Source organism: Triturus cristatus, chromosome 8 (genome assembly GCF_964204655.1).
Source record: "Triturus cristatus chromosome 8, aTriCri1.1, whole genome shotgun sequence".
NCBI classification, from domain to species: Eukaryota; Metazoa; Chordata; class Amphibia; order Caudata; family Salamandridae; genus Triturus; species Triturus cristatus.
In genome coordinates, this window is record NC_140591.1 from 304,982,556 (window position 1) to 305,001,695 (window position 19,140).

Here is a 19,140-nt window from a genome sequence, read left to right on the forward strand (position 1 = left end):
CAAAATAAACATTTTGCCAGGCCCAAACTGTCTTTCTAATTCATACAAGTCACCCCGAGGGTAGGCCCCGGACAGCCAGAGGGCAAGGTGCAAAGTATTTAAAAAGCAGGACATGTACTTTTAAGTTTCACCTGTCCTGGTAGCAGTGCTTTATTTGGAAAATAATAGGTGCTGGTGCTCAAAGATATAATCAGACACCCGCGGCTGCCGCTATAAAATTTCAGAGTTCAAATTGCAAGGGTGCCCAATCTCGAATCCACCTCAGGTCTCTTTAATTCACTGCCAATCACTCCCTGTCATGTTATCTCACTCTTAAAGGTGTTTGCTTTCTCCCTTGGTGACAGATTTTCTGTGGGGGGTTTTTTCTGTGTTGTTTTGTTTTTCCCCTCTGTTGCCCTTGTGAAATGTCTGATGTGGAGAAATAAGTTCAAGGCCCCCCACCGGCTCAAATTAAGCACTGGCTGGTAGAGAAAAAATCTTAAAGTCTGCAAGGCCAACTTCTCTTATACAATAACACTGGAGTCACCTTATTACATTTTATAAGTGTAATTTCCAAACTGGAACAGGTACCCAGTTCATGTTTGGAGTCTCTGGAATTTTAATAAGAAAGCCTCAGTTACGGTGAAGTAGTTTTGTTTGTTTTTCCCTCTGTTGGCCTCAGGAAATGTCTGATGAGGCGAATAAGTGTCAGTCCCCAAAAATAAGTGCCTGCACCTCCCACCGGCTCAAATTAAGCACTGCCTGATAGGGAAACATTCTTAAATTCAGCAAGGCCTACTTCTTCCATACAAAAACGCTGGAGCCACCATATTACATTTTATAAGTGTAATTTCCAAATGGGAACAGGTAGTCAGTTCATGTTTGGTATCTCTGGAATTGTAACGAGAAATCCTACTTTATGGTTAAGTCGGATTTTTAAAAATGCCACTTTTAGAAAGCTGAAGAAGAAAACTAGGACCCAACGTCTTAGACAGAACGTGCACTACTTACTCACTACACTCGACCGAGTGTCTCGCAATATAATGGACTCAATCTACATAAATACAAAATTTTATACATATTTTGCTGTGTGAGTAACCAGTAACTTGGAACATGAGACGTTATTTCGCATGCCATTACTTCGCATGCTTTTACTACGGGGTTATTACTTAGCAATAACCGTTACTACGCATGTTTTTACTTTGCATACCATTACAATGAAAGTGTTATGGTATGCGAAGTAAAAACTTACCTAGTAATAATAATGGTATGCGGAATAACGTGTCATACTACACTTAACCCTAAAACTCTACACTACACTTCACTAACACACAACACTACCCTTAACCCTAAAACACTAACCCCCCGACACTACACTAAACCCTAAAACACTACCCTAGACTTCACTAACCCACAACACTACCCTAAACCCTAAATCACTAACCCCACGACACTACACTAAACCCTAAAACACTAACCCCACGACACTACACTAAACCCTAAAACACTAACCCCACGACACTACACTCAACCCTAAAACACAACCCTAGACTACACTAACCCACAACACTACCCTAAACCCTAAAACAATAACCTCCCCGACACTACACTAAACCCTAAAACACTAACCTAGACTTCAATAACCCACAACACTACCCTAAACCCTAAAACACTAACCCAACGACACTTCACTAAACCATAATACACTACACAAGTACACAACCCTGCACTACCCTACACAGCCCCACTTACCTCTTAACACACGTGGTTCCAATCTTCTCCCCCTTCATGCTTCCACCGGCTTCCTCCGTCAGACTCTCTTTGCAAATGTCCGCCGTGACTAGTACCCGCCCCCTACGCATGCGTTGTACAACGCATGCGATGTAACAGCATGCGTACTAAAGGGACGCGTTGTTACATCGCATGCGTACTAACGCTTGCGTAGTAACGGTACGCGAAGAAATGTCCGCGTACTAGTGGATGTTTCCCGTAACTTGATCTCAATGGTTCCAATAAGTGTCCGTGACGCCGTTACTCCATTACTTGTTGAATTTTTGTTTATTCACAAAAAGATATCAAGGAGAGTTTAATACTCAAATGTCAAACAAACATTCTGGGCGTGGATGACAAGTCCCAATGCATTTCGGGTGCCAAGCTCACCCTTCTTCAGGGTAATCTACAATAAATCATAATCAGCGTACAATAAATGCACTCTTGTCAATACATGCAGTTGGCCATGCTGGCCTTTAGTCCTGTGAGGTAATGATAGAAGTGGTTGAACAAGTAAATGGTATCCGAAAGAAGATAACAAGCTATGTCGTCTGCAGATAGACATGCCAATAAATGCCAAAAAAGAGACTATGTGTTAAGGAAGAAGTCAGTGCAAAGGAAGAAAAGTAGGTTACAAAAGAATCAGTTGTACGTGTACTGAAGGTAAAGGTGAAATTAGAAGAAGGCCCAAGTACCAACCGACAGTGCCCCCATGCTCAGGCCGAAACCATACAGTGGAGATCACAACTCTCGAATAGACAGATGTACGCATTTTCCTGCCTTAGACATTTGGTGACTGAAGCCTGTCTCTGGATCACATACCTGGGTGTAGTTGACAGTTGGGCTTTTTATACTCCACCTAGAAAGCCACAAACACTGGGGAGCTTGGGTGTGATTGAATTGGCCACCATTGGTAGGATGGGAGGAAGTAGCTAGACACAGCCCCTCTTACACTTGAATGGGCTGTGTCCTACCTCCACAGAAACGTCTGCATAAACCCTGTAGTTGGTCTGGAGACAGGAAGGCAGTGCACTTGTGCACTTCAACTGCGTGCCTCTAGAGGCTTCTCTCCACTTTAAAGGCACAACTGGGCATAAATACTGGACCTTAGACACCAACTGTCCAGTACACTTCTGGACCTGTGGATACTCCACCAGCAAGAAGGACTGCTGTGCGGCTTAAAGGACTGCCACTCTGCTTGACTAATGCTCAGAAGCATCACTGCCCTGCTGTGCTGAACTGCTGCCTGCTCCCCTCTTGCCTGGTTGAGAAGGACCGCACCTGCATCTCTTGAACCCAGAAACCCAGAGTGACTTCAAGGGCTATTTGGTTGGCCTCCTGACCTGAAGCCTGAGAGACACAACAGGCTTCCAACAACCTTGCAACTGCACCTGGACTCGGCCATCTGTGAGTCTACCCTGCCAAGTGGTGCCACCCCAGTCCTGGTCCCTTGGAAGTGGACGTAAGGTGCAGTGCAGCCTCTGTGGATCCAGCACAACCAACGCATTTCCTCTTCTGTGTCGTGCCATCCAGAGCAGAACCCACACATCACAGCTGCTGCATGGATTGAACGCATCGCAAAGACCCATATTGCCTCTGCAGCCTCTTCAGAACAGCCACTGTGCCCCGGATTCTCGCTGCAGGCCCTCACATCCCGCATCGACGGCAGCCTCGATGACGACACCATACTACGCATCGCAGGCTCACAGATCCTCAGAAGGGACACTGCCTCAACGGCGGACTTTGCATTGCAAGCCCTGATCGACAGGATCCTCCACAAGGACGCAGGACCTCGCATCACAGCCTCGTCGCACATCGGAACGGACAAATCCCTTCGGCTGTGCATTGCATCTTCAACGAAGATCCTTGCAACATTCCACAAATCAGGATTTAAGGTACTTTGTACAGCGTGCCTTACTGGGTCCCTGTAGCCAGCCCACGCTCCATCACTGTCAGCCTAAACTTGTAACTTTGTCCCGGTCAGGCGAGACCAGCTAAACACAGTTGGCGCTTTGTGCTTTTAAGCGTTATTTTGACTAAAGTCTTTAAAATTGCATATCTCTGGTGCTACTGATTGTTTTTTTTGTCATTTTGGTGTTTTATTAATGAAAAGTAACTATTTTTCTAACTTGGTGTGGTATCCTTTTTGTGTGGTGTTTTTACTTTATTACAGTTTGAAGTGTTGCAGAAATACTTTACACATTGCCTCAAAGTTAAGCCTGACTGCTCTATGCCAAGCTACCAGAGTGAGCACAGGTTACTTTAGGGTTGGCTTGTGACTCACCCTGACGAGGTTTGCGGCAGTCGCGGCTCGCAATACTCGAGGGTGGGGTCGTGTAGGGATTCGCGCGAGGGTTAAAAGAAATAAAAACATAACTGACCAGATCCCATGCCACCTCTGCTCCTGGGCCGGATCCCGCGTTTTCCTGCTCCTGAACAGGAACAGGCATGCTCCCTCCCCTCCCGTAAGCCAATCACAACGTTGCAATGGCTGAGTTGTGAGTGGTGCTGACAGCGCCCAGCCAGGGGCCTGTAGGGAGGCCATTTTCTCTATGTAGGCTGCATGCAGTGCGTATAACTGGTTTGGTCGGGCCAACAACAGTGGGCAAGCCACTCCTCCCCGCCCCGCCCACCCGCAACCAGGCATACCCTGCCTTCTGCTTTCTCGCAGTGCGAGAAGCAGAAACATTAAATGGTATTTAAAACACCATTTTATGTTTCTGCTCCTTGCACTGCGAGAAAACATTTGGGCAACGCTCCACCGCCCTGATGAAGAAGCCGCCTCTGGTTTGCGGTTGCTGCTTGACCAGGGTTCACAACCCAGTCAACCAACAACCCGATTTCTCACAATAAGGCTCTATCTCTTTAAAAAAAAATCTAGATTTTTACAATCACACCTGTGCATAAAATCGTTATATTGATGCACCAAATCCCATGTATGAAGTATTGCTACTATATGTATAATACAGTTTGCTGCTTTCAGATCCTGTGAACTGTTCACTCATCAACGGTGTTTGTAGAGCACTGGGCAAGTTGCCTTCTAATCGGTTCAGAGTGCTTGGTTACAAACAATTAGTTTAATGTCAGGTGGGGTTGTTAGTACTCGTGCTCAGTGATTAAAATGGTTATTTGGCTACAATTCATGAAGCAACAGACCAGTGTCTTTTCCTTGCTGTTTGTTCGAGTCAGATGATTGGAGGTGGGGCAAATTAGCATGGGCCTGAAGGAGGCTGGCAGTTCGGGTCAAGGCTGAATTTTACGTTGATTCTGTTTTGCCATTCACACACTATTCCAATGGGTACATAGGATTGGTGATTTAGCCTGTGCTCTTCTTTACTGCTTACCAGAGGGTTAACTAGATGCCCTTGCAGTCAACTTATCGGAAGTCTGGTGATCCACTGCTAGGACGCAGACTCTTTTCGTTTTTGGATAGTTAGAAGATTAATGTTGAGATCGGTGGGGTGGGACAGCAGCAGTAACTTAAATCAGATAATTTGTGCTAAGTTCAAGCAGTCAAGCACTTGAACAATTCACCATCCACATGTTTACTGAAGTGTCATACCCCACCATCCAAACCCGGCCCGGCTCTAGGAATTTTTATTTGGGTGGGCCAAGGGTCCTTTTGGGTGGGCCACTGCAGCAGTCACGGCTGGCATGACTGGGAGGGGGTGAGGGGGGGCAGGGGGGTGTCACGCTGGGGTTTAATTTAATCATATAAATTTTAATTAATCAGCATGGAGAAGGACAGAGTGTGCATGACTTTTTTGGGCGGCCCCAGAGGGCCGACCAAACTGTCTTTACGCACTCAGGAGTGGGCACACCACGCCTCCCCTGCCCTGTTCGCAGAGCAGCCCCGCCGACCCGCAACCAAACATAAAATGGTAATAACAAACAAGTTACTTACCTTCGGTAACAATGTATCTGTAAGAAACATTAGTTAGATTCCTCACCTTAGAATATCCCCAGGCGTCAGGCTGGATCCGGAAAGACTTTTTGTAGCAATACCCCTTGCGCGTCGCTAGGCGTCGTCTGCGGCTCCGTGTCCGTCGTAGGCGTTGTGCACCTGAATGATGTCGGAGTACTTAGACGCCGCCCTCGCACGCTGACGTCAGTTCTTGTACATAGCTTTCCGCGCCAGGAACGCAGAGCCATGCAAGAGACCGACACTGGTGCCAAAAAGTCTAGGGCCCTGAACAGGATGTACTATATGCACAAAAAATACTCTAACAGATCTGAGAGGAGATCTAGCAAGATAAAGGAATGGGGGGAGAAATGAGAACTCCTAAGATGAGGTTGTGACTAATACAATCGTGGTCGTGGGGAAACTAAGTGTTTCTTTAAGTTACCCTCACACACCCTAGTGGTGTCATGCTTCATCATTGGGTCACCCAGACCCCTAGAAGTCCGGGTGGGCTCGACCACAGTGTTGGGAGTGCTTTTAATATGTTTAACGGCAGAGGGAGTTAACTAGATAAAATACCGCAGGCAGATCCCCAGTATCCCTTTATTCTTGGGTCTGTCCGGGTAGTTAAAATAAATAAAAATGGGTCTTTTAGGAGTGTTATGGTCCTAGGACCCTAGTGCCGACATGTTTCAGTCCGAAAAGGGGCCAAAAAATGGTCCAGGACTTTCTTCAGGGCAAAAAAGTAACTCCCCTATGTGAGTGTAATTACTCGTAATGGGGTGTCCCTATCCTGTCAGTATGGTGAGGGCAGAGTAGCTGCTCCACGTGATTTAATTAAGAGTGGATGTATGTCAACTGCCAGGCTCCATCTGAAAAGGAAAAAGTAGAGACAAACAACATATAAAAATATCAGCGGTCGAGTTGCCGCTTGGTTCATTTCTCCTTGAGCGGTATAGTGGTTACCGCACGTGGACATGCGTGTATCTATGTGCGCATGCTCTCGTAGGGAGGAGTGTCCTCCTATCGTGCCACTCAAAATGACTGAAACATATCGTTGTATTTGTGACAGGCATACTGTGAGGGTGGCGAGATGATTCGCATCCTAGCGATAACAGCGTGATGTCTGTTTTTTTGAAAGTAGCGTGCACACACTGTCTCCAGATACTAGTGCACATTAAAAACGTGTACGTTCCTGGTGATACCAAGATCTTTCTACGGGTGGGTAAGGTGAATAAGTGACGGAGATATATACATACTACACATGCATACAACACATTCATTCGTGATAGATCTACAGATATACTTTACCCAAATCGGGGAGGTTGACTGAATCTCACAGGACCAGAAGGCCAGATTGGGCGGTCCTGGGGGAACCGTGAATGAACAGTGTGTCACGGAGCAGACTGAGAAAATCTGCCAGCATGTCGTTCCGGATCGGTGGGGCCATAAAACGATCATATAAATTTTAATTAATCAGCATGGAGAAGGACAGAGTGTGCATGACTTTTTTGGGCGGCCCCAGAGGGCCGACCAAACTGTCTTTACGCACTCAGGAGTGGGCACACCACGCCTCCCCTGCCCTGTTCGCAGAGCAGCCCCGCCGACCCGCAACCAAACATAAAATGGTAATAACAAACAAGTTACTTACCTTCGGTAACAATGTATCTGTAAGAAACATTAGTTAGATTCCTCACCTTAGAATATCCCCAGGCGTCAGGCTGGATCCAGAAAGACTTTTTGTAGCAATACCCCTTGCGCGTCGCTAGGCGTCGTCTGCAGCTCCGTGTCCGTCGTAGGCGTTGTGCACCTGAATGATGTCGGAGTACTTAGACGCCGCCCTCGCACGCTGACGTCAGTTCTTGTACATAGCTTTCCGCGCCAGGAACGCAGAGCCATGCAAGAGACCGACACTGGTGCCAAAAAGTCTAGGGCCCTGAACAGGATGGCCTTAACCCTAGATGTCGGTTCGCAGAACAAGGAGGATGGGTGGGTCGGTGAGGAATCTAACTAACTAATGTTTCTTACAGATACATCGTTACCGAAGGTAAGTAACTTGTTCATCTGAAAGAAACACGTTAGTTAGATTCCTCACCTTAGAATAGATACCCCAGCAATACCAACCCCGGTGGTGGGTCTGCGAACCAAGATCACACCAGAAAGTCCTGGAGAACAGAACGGCCAAAGAAGCCATCTCGCCGGACTTGGCTGTCCAGTCAATAATGCTTGGCGGACGTGTGCAGTGAGGCCCACGTCGCCGCCTGACAGATGTCCTGCAAGGGAACTCCCCGTCCCAGGGCAGTTGTCGCCGCTGTGGCCCGGGTGGAATGGGCTCTCAGCCCAACAGGAGGGTCCTTTTTCGCCAAGGAGTAACAAACCTTTATACACAATACGACCCACCGTGAGATGGTCCGCTTGTGTACAGCCCTCCCCTTCTTAGCACCTACGTATCCAACAAAAAGTTTGTCGTCCACCCGGAACTGTCTGGTGCGGTCCAAATAAAAGGACAGCGCACGTTTGGGGTCCAGACGGTGAAACCTCTCTTCCTCTTTCGAAGGATGCGGAGGCAGAAAGAAGGTGGGCAATGTGACAGATTGCCCGATGTGAAAGGGGGTCACCACTTTTGGGAGAAAAGAAGGACGAGTCCGGAGGGCAACCTTGTCCGGATGAACAGAAAGAAAAGGAGGCTTAGATGACAGAGCCTGGAGCTCACTCACCCGTCTAGCCGAGGTGATAGCTACCAGGAAAGCAGTCTTAAGAGTCAGAAGACGAAGGTGACAATTGTGAAGAGGCTCAAAGGGAGCGCACATCAGAAAGGTCAAGACAAGATTCAAATCCCACAGAGGCATTACGAAGGGGACAGGAGGGAACATGTGAGTAATGCCTTTAAGAAAACGCGAAACAACAGGGGATTTGAAAAGAGAAGGCTGATCAGGAAGCCGTAAGAAAGCAGAGATCGCAAAGATAACCTTTCAAGGTGCCCAGAGCAGAGCCCTGCGGGGCCAAAGAAAGAAGAGGAGAACCTCAGAAAGAGGGGCGGAAAGGGGATCCACAGACTTTGCTGTGCACCATGCCACAAATTTGTTCCACCTGCAGGCGTATACCGATTTCGTGGAGGGACGCCTGGCTGCCAGAATCACATCGCAGACTTCAGCAGGCAAGTCAAATGGCATCAACTGTCGCCGCTCAATCTCCACGCATGGAGGTGGAGACTGGACAGGTTCGGGTGGAGGACAGTCCCCTGCTGCTGTGACAGAAGGTCCTCCTGAAGAGGCAGTCGTACCGAAGGATCCATTGACATACTGAGTAGCTCGGGATACCAGTACCTTCGTGCCCAATCCGGAGCCACTAAGATGACTTGGGCCCGGTCGCGCCTGATCTTCTTCAGCACTCTGGGCAGAAGTGGTATAGGCGGAAAGGCGTACAACAGACCGCAACTCCACTCGCGACGAAAAGCGTCTCCGAGCGAGTGCCGCCTTGGAAATTCCAACGCTCAGAACTGCTGACATTGCGCGTTCTCTTCGGTGGCGAATAGATCTAACCAAGGCTCTCCCCACTGCAGAAAGAGACCTTGCGCCACGTCCGAGTTCAGACGCCATTCGTGATCCATCATGCACCGGCGGCTGAGTTTGTCTGCTCTGGCGTTCAGAGAGCCCGCCAGATGTTGAACCACCAGGATGATGCCCTGGTGTTCCAGCCATGTCCAGAGGCGCAGAGCCTCCTGACAAAGGGTCCACGACCCCACCCCGCCTTGTTTGTTGCAATACCACATGGCGGTGGTGTTGTCCGTGAACACCTGCACGACACTTCCCCGGACAGAGGGAAGGAAGGCTTTCAGTGCAAGCCGGATCGGTCTCAGCTCCAACAAGTTGATATGGAGTTGAGACTCTGCCGGAGACCAGAGGCCTATGATCTCCGCCTCTCCCATATGGCCCCCCCATCCCAGGAGGGACGCATCCGTCACTACTAAGTGCTCCGGTTGGGGTAGGGAGAGGCATCTGCCCCTGACCCAATCGCGGTCCGTGAGCCACCACTGCAACTGTTTCGCAGTGCCCTCCGAGATCAAGACATGGTCGGACAGGATGCCGCGATGCTGGGTCCACTGAAACTTCAGGTCCCACTGCAGAGCCCGCATACCCACCTGGCGTAATGCACCAACAGGATGCAGGAGGCCATCAGCCCCAGAAGCCGCAGCACCAACCTGACCGAAACCCAGGATAGAGGCCGAAAAATGGGAATCAGAGCCTGAACATCCCGGACCGGCTGTTCCGGAGGATAGGCCCGGAACTGCGCCGAATCTAGAACCGCTCCGATGAAGAGGAGCTTCTGGGAGGGTCTCAGGTGTGACTTCGGCACATTGATTGAGAACCCCAGCAAATGCAGGAGGTCGGCCGTAGTCTGGAGGTGGGAGACGACTGCCTGGGGCGAGCCCGCCTTCAACAGCCAGTCGTCGAGAAAGGGGAAGACTGGAACCCCTGATCTGCGCAGATGAGCTGCGACCACCGCCATCACTTTCGTGAACACCCGAGGGGCACTGGTGAGGCCGAAGGGGAGCACGGTGAACTGAAAGTGCTCCTGACCCACCGTGAACCGCAGGTAACGCCGGTGGGCCGGCAGGACGGGGATGTGAAAATAGGCGTCCTGCAAGTCCAACGCTACCATCCAGTCTACAGGGTCGAGGGCAGCCAGAACCTGAGCTAAAGTGAGCATCTTCCAGACAAAGGCATTGACGCTCCTGAGGTCCAAGATAGGGCGTAGGCCCCCTTTGCCCTTCTTGGGAATCAGAAAGTAGTGGGAATAGCAACCACAACCTACTTCTGGACCAGGAACGCGCTCGACAACCTCTTTGGCCACGAGGGCCGTAACTTCCTCCAGCAGAAGATTCAAGTGATCCCCCGACATACGGTGGCACTGCGGTGGCATGGCTGGAGGGGTCGTCTCGAAGGGGAGGGAGTAGCCCCTTCGGACGATTTGCAGCACCCACCTGTCCGATGTGATGGATCGCCAGTGGAGCAGGTGATGGCGAACTCTGCCGCCCACTGGCATGGAATGGGCCTGAAAGCTCGGTCTAGGAGGGCTTTGAGGCGGATGCTGCCGGGGTGGATGTGGACTGACCGGCACGTTGTCCTCCAGTACCGCCTCGGCGGAATACACGTCCGCGTGCAGGTTGGGTCTGCGGCCGGTGGCTAGGCGGACGTGAGGAGGTGCCCCTTCCTTGGCCACGAAAGGCGGAAATTTGCGGCCGCGGGGCCGAGAGACCGAAGGACTTGGCCGTAGCCCGGGAGTCCTTGAAACGAGCCAGCGCACTATCCGCCTTCTCACGAAAAAGGAGAGTGCCATAAAAGGGCATATCCATGAGAGTACTCTGGACATCCCCCGAGAAAGACGTGGACCGCAGCCAGGAGCGGCGCCGGAGCGCCACCGTGGTGGAAATCGCCCTACCCAGCGAGTCCGTGGTGTCTAGTCCACACCATATGGCATGTCGTGCCGCATCTCGCCCGTCAGCAAGCGCCTGGGCGAGTCGTGTCTGGGCCTCCTCCGGGCACAGGGGCAGCACGTCCTCCACCGCCTCCCACAGAGAGTGGGAGAAACGGTCCAAGAGGCAAGCGGTGTTCAAAGACCGCAGGCCCAAACTCAGGGAAGAGAACAGCTTCTTTCCGAACTGTTCCAACCTCTTGGATTCCCGATCCGGAGGAGCGGACGGAAGGAGGATTGGGAAGTTGAGGCCTGGATAACCAGACTCTCGGGGTGGGGTGTTGGGACAGGAAACTGGGGTCGCCCGGAGCAGGGCGGTGGCGCCGGGCCACGTTCCGATCCACAGGAGGAACTGTGGAGGGCTTGGACCAAGTGACCTGCAGAACGTCAATGAGGGACTCATTGAACTGCAGCAGAGGCTCTGTGGAGCTTGCTGACGGTTGAGGCACCTCTGTGAGGATGTTAGTCCTCACGGCCACAGCAGACAACTCGAGCCCCAGGGCTTTGGCCGCCTTGCGCAGCACCACTGAGAAAGCTGCACCTTCCTCCGAGGCCACAGTAGGAGGAGAGATGAAACCAGCGACCGGGGAGGTGTCCAGACCACTGGCATCTCCCAGTTCGTCTGCCCAGTCCTGTGAAAGTTGGGCCTGTCTGGCCATAGGGTCCTCAGACCCCTCCCAGTCGCCCCCGTCATCCGATTCCTGATAAACAGGAGGAGTGATCGGAGCCGGGCGGTAGATGAAAGGCACATCCATCGGCGTCGGGTGCGGCGTCGGGTGCGGCGTCGGGTGCGGCGTCGAGCGACGCCGCGCCGGCGTCGGAGCCGGACCGGGGCTAAACCGGGGAATGGCGTCGTCCGGGGAATGGCGTCATCCGGGGACGGCGCCGGAGGCGGAACCGGTGTCGACGCCGGCATCGTGAGGTCGACCGGCGCCGGCAGAGATCCAGGCCTGGATCCCTCAGGGACCTGCGGCGTCGGGACCGAAGTCGACGGGGCCGGGGCCGGAGCCGCCGGCACGCGAGGTCGCCCAGTCAAGCCCACGGGGCCCGAAGGCGTCGACGGCAGAGCCAGGCCTCGAGAAGCTTACGGGACCGCTCCCGCCAAGCTTCCGAGGTCAAGGCCTGACAATCGAGGCACGACTCCGCGTCGTGGTCGACCCTCAGGCAGTAAAGGCACCGGCGATGGTGGTCCGTCACCGACATCTGTCGATGACAGGAGTCACGGGCTTTAAACCCAGGCATCCTACTGGCACCAGAGTCGAGTCGACAGAAGACCAAAAAGAGTCAAAAAAGTTTAGTCAAAAAGTGATTAAGGGGTAAGCTCTTCCCGGATCGGCGCTGTCTGGCGCGGAAAAAAGAAGAACTGACGTCAGCGCGCGAGGGCGGCGTCTAAGTACTCCGACGACGTCATTCCGGCACACGACGCCAACGACGGACGCGGAGCCGCAGACAACGCCTAGCGACGCGCAAGGGGTATTGCTACAAAAAAATCTTTCCAGATCCAGCCTGACGCCTGGGGATATTCTAAGGTGAGGAATCTAACTAACGTGTTTCTTTCAGATTGAAAGTTATTACCATTTTATGTTTCTGCTTCTCGCACTGTAAGAAAGCAGTCGGGCAACGCTCCTTCGCCCTCGTGTAGGAGCCGCCCCTGCACTGCGGGCCCAATTTGTTGCTTCTGGAGGTAGCCTACAAGCCCTAGTTTACATCATATCTACTTGCAAACAGTCACTATGATACAACGGATTGCTTCTGTGTGTATACAGAGCATGTGGAGAGTTATTTGAAAGTCACAACAATGTCTGGACCTAACTGCAAACCCTGGAATTCAAGCAGGCCAGGCTTCAATACAAGTACTTGAATACCAAGCATATTATAATAGTTCAAGATTAAGGAAGTCCTTTTTACCACAGAAAAGCCTTGACATCATTGTATTAGAAAGGCTGGCTATTTACTTGTTGCAATTTGTCCAACACTTATTTCTCTGCACAAATTTAACTTGATACCTTTTACTTTTTGTCATTCTTTTGTGGTGTACTTTCAAAGATACAAATTCTTGAAAAACAGTAACATTTGAAAAAAGAGAAAGGAGTATTTTATGAAAACTGCCAGCAGTTTTCACACCAACCATTTGAAAACTAGCAGTCCAGTCATAGAGGTAACCTTCTATTATTCTTTGGAAACTCCCTTATAAACTCATCCATACATAGGTTTCCGTGCGCTCCTTTCTCATGTGCTAAAATAGTCAAATTATGAAAGATAAAGCATCAATCTGTAATGCAATACAGGAGAATGAGACACCCATCTAGTTGCTGAATTGCACAATGTGAAACTAGAAATCCTGGGATCAATCCTGGCTTCCATGCTTGACCAAATTGTGTGATCCTAGCCAAACCTTTATTTCTCTGAGCCTCCTTTATTCATCATCACATAAGAGGGCACCTTCAAATACATGTGTTCTAGATGTGCACTGTACAAAACACATTTTCTGTGAGAACAAGCCAGAGCAGTTATACATCATTTGATGTATGAGTGCTCAGGCTTGTCGTTACTTGTAAGGTAGATCCCTAGGGGTCACATATCGGGGGTGTGGGTGATTCCCCCCTCCCTTGAGCACCATAGCAACTATTTACGAATTAGGATAATACCGCTAAGAGTGAGCACCAACACCACTCGGGCCCTATCACCCAACACAGAGTTTATTTAAAAACACATTTTCTGTTTGATTTAGTCTACTATAATAGTGCTTCATCTGCACTAAGAATCTAAGCCACAAGTAAGGCACACATAACAGACTTGCCTTTTAGTTTACTATGGGCCAGATGTACAACCATTTTTTGCAGTCGCAAACGGGCAAATGGGCCATTTGCAACTGCAAAAAAGGGTGTTGGTATGTACAAACGCAATTGTGCAAGACTGTATTAGGAAGGGGCATTCCAAGGGCGTCCCTCCCTAATAGCAAGCCGCAATTGTATGCATCATTGTTTTGCAACAGCAATTGCAAAACACTTGCAGTTTACCACCTACTTCAAGTAGGCGGTAACCCACTCGGAAAGAGGAAGGAGTCTCCAGGGTATCCCTTCTTCTTTGTGAATGGATGCAAAAATATTTTTTAAGAGCAGGCAGTGGTCCCACGGGCCACTGCCTGCTCTTAAAAAATGAAGCAAACATTTCATTTTCTTTTTGAAATGTATCCCATGTAAGGTCCCTTTGATGGGAAGAGGTGGTTTCTGAGGTGGGAGTATAAGGCAAGTAACACAACTCAGTCTTCCTCATTGCCAGTCTTCAGAGAGAATCTCTCTTCATTACTACCTGCAGAGACCCCAGACTCTGCAGCACACTCCCTTCCCGGCCTGATTATCCATTTTCTAACATCCATCTCCCGTGCACCTTAGCTCACAGCTGACCTTGGGCCCCAGCCCCATATCAGCCACCGTCCGACTCCATTTTCATTATTCCCAGTAAAAAACGTTAGGAAAATTACCCTCAAACTTAAATAATTGAATATAACATTAAAATAAAATGAGCACACACTCTAAAATATATTGCAGTGGCCCTAATGACCCGACTGCTAATTAAATAAACAAACAAAGTTCATAACAGGGCCGGCTTTAGCGCTGGTGCAAAAGTCTTTATTGGCGCCCCACCACTGACCTCTTTCTCCATAGATACCTATACTACCACCCTCTAACAGTGCCCTTAATCTCTCCATTGCGCCATCACCTCATGTCCTCCTCGGATGTCCTCACTGCCACCCTCCAACAGTGCCCCACATCTCTATGTAGCCTCTCCCCCACATGACCTCCTCCTCAGACACCCTCACTACCACCCTCCACCAGTGCCCATCATCTCGCTGTAGCCCCCCTACACACCATGACCACCTCCTTGGATTCCGTCATTGCCACCCTCCACCAGTGCTCCTTATCGCTCCATAGCCCCTCCCCTCATGACCCCTCTTAGGATGCCCTCACTGACATGCTCCATCAGTGCCCCTCATCTCTCCATAGCCCCTCCAACTCATGGCCTTCTCCTCAGACTGCCTCACTATCACCCTCCACCAGTGCCACTCATCACTTCGTAGCCTCTCCCCTTCATGACCTCCTCCTCACACTCCCTCACTACCACCCCCCACCAGTGCCCCTCATATCTCCGTAGCCCCTCTCTCATATGCACTTCATTGGTTGTATAGCGCTACTCATAGTGTAGGGTGTTACAGTACTTTACATCGTGCCCACATTATGCAGAGACAATGAATCATAACAAGTATGTAAATCAGCCTATATGGAGTGTCACATAAGCCAATGACGATTACCAGGAGTAGGAATCACATGTCATCCATACTGGTGGGTAGTAGGTTTTAAGAGAGTTTGGTCAGGAGAAGCACAAACACAGGATTTAAAGCATACACCAGTGGTGGTGGGGTGGGGCCTTACTGATTAAAATGTATGTCTGCCCTAACAAACTCTTTATAGCAACATTAGAATAATGAGACTGGGGAAATATTAACTACACAAAAAAAGAAGTTCTAATTATACCTTTCAGGTTTGTATGCGGCTCTTTGATGACAGTTCATAGGTCACTGTCCTGTTAGGATTGTAACTTCTGAACTGCAAGTAACAAAAGGAACTCTGTAAGCAAGGCAGTAACCCACTGAGCTGTCCCATAAACTACAGTTTATCTGCATTTCAAAACTACAAACTGAAAAAGGATTGCTCTCCAGCAGGATAATTAATCACCAGAGTTATCTGGACATTTTTACTGTTGTCTTGCATTCCTGTCAAAGAAAGGATTTGTCCCCTTCGCCATGCCCCTCTTCTACCTGCACGAGTGGGCCGGGGCACAGCCCACCTTTCTAAAACGAGATGCGTGATTGGGGGGCTGTGAGAAAGAGTCCAGGCCCAATCAAGCAACTCCTAGAAGAAGAAAAATAACGTTCAGAGGAACATTTTACATTTCAGTGTCCATTTCCTGTTGGCCTTCTTAATGTCGCTGCCAGTGGCGGCTAGTGACATTTGAAAGTGGTGAGATGTAAAGTTAGGGATGACTTAAGTAGCAAGCGAGCACTGCATTTTCTTTTACTCTACTTTAGCCTTATTATTTTGAAGACTGTATGGCCCCATCACACCCATTTCAACAGAATCACAATTACAACAGGAGTATGTGACCACTTTTTGCTCTCTGCCGAGAGGCCAAGGATGGATGGCCATGTATACTGAACACGTTTTTGATTGACTGCAGGCACTATGAGAAACGTGCAGTGCCCTCAGTCTCCGCTCCAGAGCTCTCAATTGTGGCACAAACACATAGCGCTGCTGGAGCGCCTCGATCCAAAGGACAGGTGCCTGGAATCTTGAGTGATCTGATTTATACGGCGCTGTCTGCCACATTTCACGTTTAATGTTGCCATATTATTGGAGTGCCTTGCCTGCGCACCAGTTACTTTACACAAGGAGAACAGATTCAGTTTTGGTTTCCACACAGATCACAGACTATTCCACTTTTCACCGAGTGATTGGCTATAATTAAATAAAGCAAGTATGTTTAAACGTGGTAAATAACTGCCTCCCGCATTTTAAACAGCAGAGGAATCTCTGCTGCATCCAGTTTGCTTGGATGAGCGCAGAATGTGCCCGATACCGTCAATATGGCATTAAATCTAAAATGGTAGAATACCTCACTTCAGCAAAGCCTGACGTAAATCGTTGGGAGACCGGGCATTGCACATACAGGACATCCTGGCACTGGAGAGTTTCGGAGTTTCAAGTGGAAGATAGGAATGGATCCTGGCTGACGAAGGGCAAAACATGCCCCCCCCCCCCCCCCCCCGCGGAACCGGAGCCAAATTTGGGGGGTAAGGGGGGGATGGCTGATTCTTCCAGCAATATGTAGAGCGGCGTTGCAGGGGCTCTAAGAAGAGGTAAAAACACAACAAAGGCCTCGTTAGCAGGTAAATGGTCTTTTAAAGACCTGTGAAGTACTCGGGTGCGGCTGTGTGTGCGCCCGGGAAGCTGTCTCTGCCAGGCTGACACACACGAGGGGGGGTTGGGGGTGGGTATGAAGCCCTTTGAGCTTTGAGCTCTGGGTAAAATAATCACACAGCAGTGACGGACACGCCACTTCTCACAAGTTGCACAAATTTAAAATGTGAGCCGCCTTCACTCGCTGCGAGGGCCAAAGGTTCATGTTTGGGTGGGCCTGGCCCACCCGCTAGAACCGGGCCTGCTCCAAACTCCCAAACCCCGCTGAAGCCTCGCTGGGTAGATTGCAGTTCATTGTCAATACAAATGCGGATCTAATGACTAATTATTTTACGTTAGGAAAACGAAATATACACTTAAGTAAGAGCAGATATGTGTTTTAGTCATTCAACAACGTAAAAAGAAACATTGGCATTTTCATTTATAAAAACGAAAAAGGAAAGCCTCCCTTTATTCAAGATTTGAGAGAAATAATTAGCTAGATGTTTGAACGTCTCATAAGGATTCTTGAAGGACATCTCGGGGAGCAATGAACACCGTTTAGGCTACAGACAGCAATCCTTAAAACACACTCTCTTCTATTTCTTGTTACTCGTTAACTGCCGCTTTTCCTTTTGTTGTTTGCTCAGGGGAATTGCCCTCTTCAGGCACCTCCCCTTCTCAGAACCTATAAAGGAGAGGGATCCGGGAGCACCTCCTGTTACCAGCCAACCCAAGCACCTTCGTCACCTTTCGCCTCTGGGCGCAAGCCATGTAATGAGGGAAAGAAGAGCGAGTACTGGGGAGTGCCTCAAGTAATCTAAGCATTGCCCCTCTCTTATCTTCCTTGCTATACGCCTCAAATGTAAGAAGATCCCAAGTCACCTATGGGAGGCAAAAATGAGTCGCACAAGCTCACTGTACTGCGCGTGAGGTTCCGTACTGCCCTGCTTTATGGTCAATGCATTGCTCGCAGGACTTTAAGCCTGCCACAGGCCACTAATCAGGCACACATTTCTTTAGAATTGTATATCCCAAAACAATAGCATGTAAGGGGCACTTTATCATAGATTGCCATGGCGTGCGTTTTTGGTGCCTCAGATCTTTAAAGGATATTGTCTGGAAGTTCTCTCTGTGAAGGATAGTGGTAATGCTTGGTCTTCATGTCTATTGGCCTCATTTTGTCGTCCTGGATGGGGGGGGGGGGGGGTAGAGGGGGTGAACACAGCAGACAAAATACCAACAGCTAAAAGATGACCTAAAGCTGAGGAGGATTTTGGAGAGACCCTTTACAGCTGATGTGGAGGAATTCGAGAAAACTCATCCCAGGCTCTTCTTGTGCTTCCATGCATTTGACAATCACCCAGACTATCGATTAGAAGCTCTTTCGTCACAGATTAGGAGGAGTTTTATATGTATGCGATTCCTCCAACTCCAATTGGTTGAATTTACAAATTTCCACATGCATCTGTAGACAGTCAGTGATGTTGTCTGTGCGACTTTAGAATTCAATCGCTTTCCTACATTATTTGCTCTTGTCCTATCAAGCTTGATGAAAAACATATTTGTTAAAATATGAATTCAACGCAGTCAGCGGTCAGTCTTGCACAGGGGTGTAATGTATTCAAGCGGGAAATCAGTAAATGTATTGTTCTTAGACTTTTTTGGTGTCTGACCATCTGTACTTTGTTTTCACATTTGTCATGGTTTTAATTCACCTGTCAATATAAATATTGTGTGTCTTCACTTACAGCCCGAAACCAAAACTGAACAGCAAACTCAGACTGCTGTCCCATCCATAACTATCAACCGTAGGTGTGTCAAAATGTAGCCAGACAACACAATGTTGCAAGCAATAATCACAAACATTAGAGGCACTGTAACTGTCAATAGACACCACCCATCTAAACTGATAAGAACAGGTACTACACCTGATCTTAGTCAAATGGCCGAGAAGCGATGGCCGCCACCCATTACTAGAAGTGTCTATGTACCATATGATTTGTTCGGAGAAGGGTTTGGTTAGGACAGGAAGAAATGGCGCTCAAGCAAATTCGC

At 49.3% G+C, this 19,140-nt stretch overlaps 1 protein-coding gene and 1 pseudogene across 3 annotated transcripts in view; both read right to left on the reverse strand.

Moving 5' to 3' along the window:
* The window catches only part of SKA3 (spindle and kinetochore associated complex subunit 3), a 637,733-nt gene that overhangs the window by 241,963 nt on the left and 376,630 nt on the right, over window positions 1–19,140 (reverse strand). The gene's annotated exons all lie outside the window — the stretch shown is intronic.
* Window positions 18,893–19,043, reverse strand: LOC146802026 (U2 spliceosomal RNA; annotated as a pseudogene).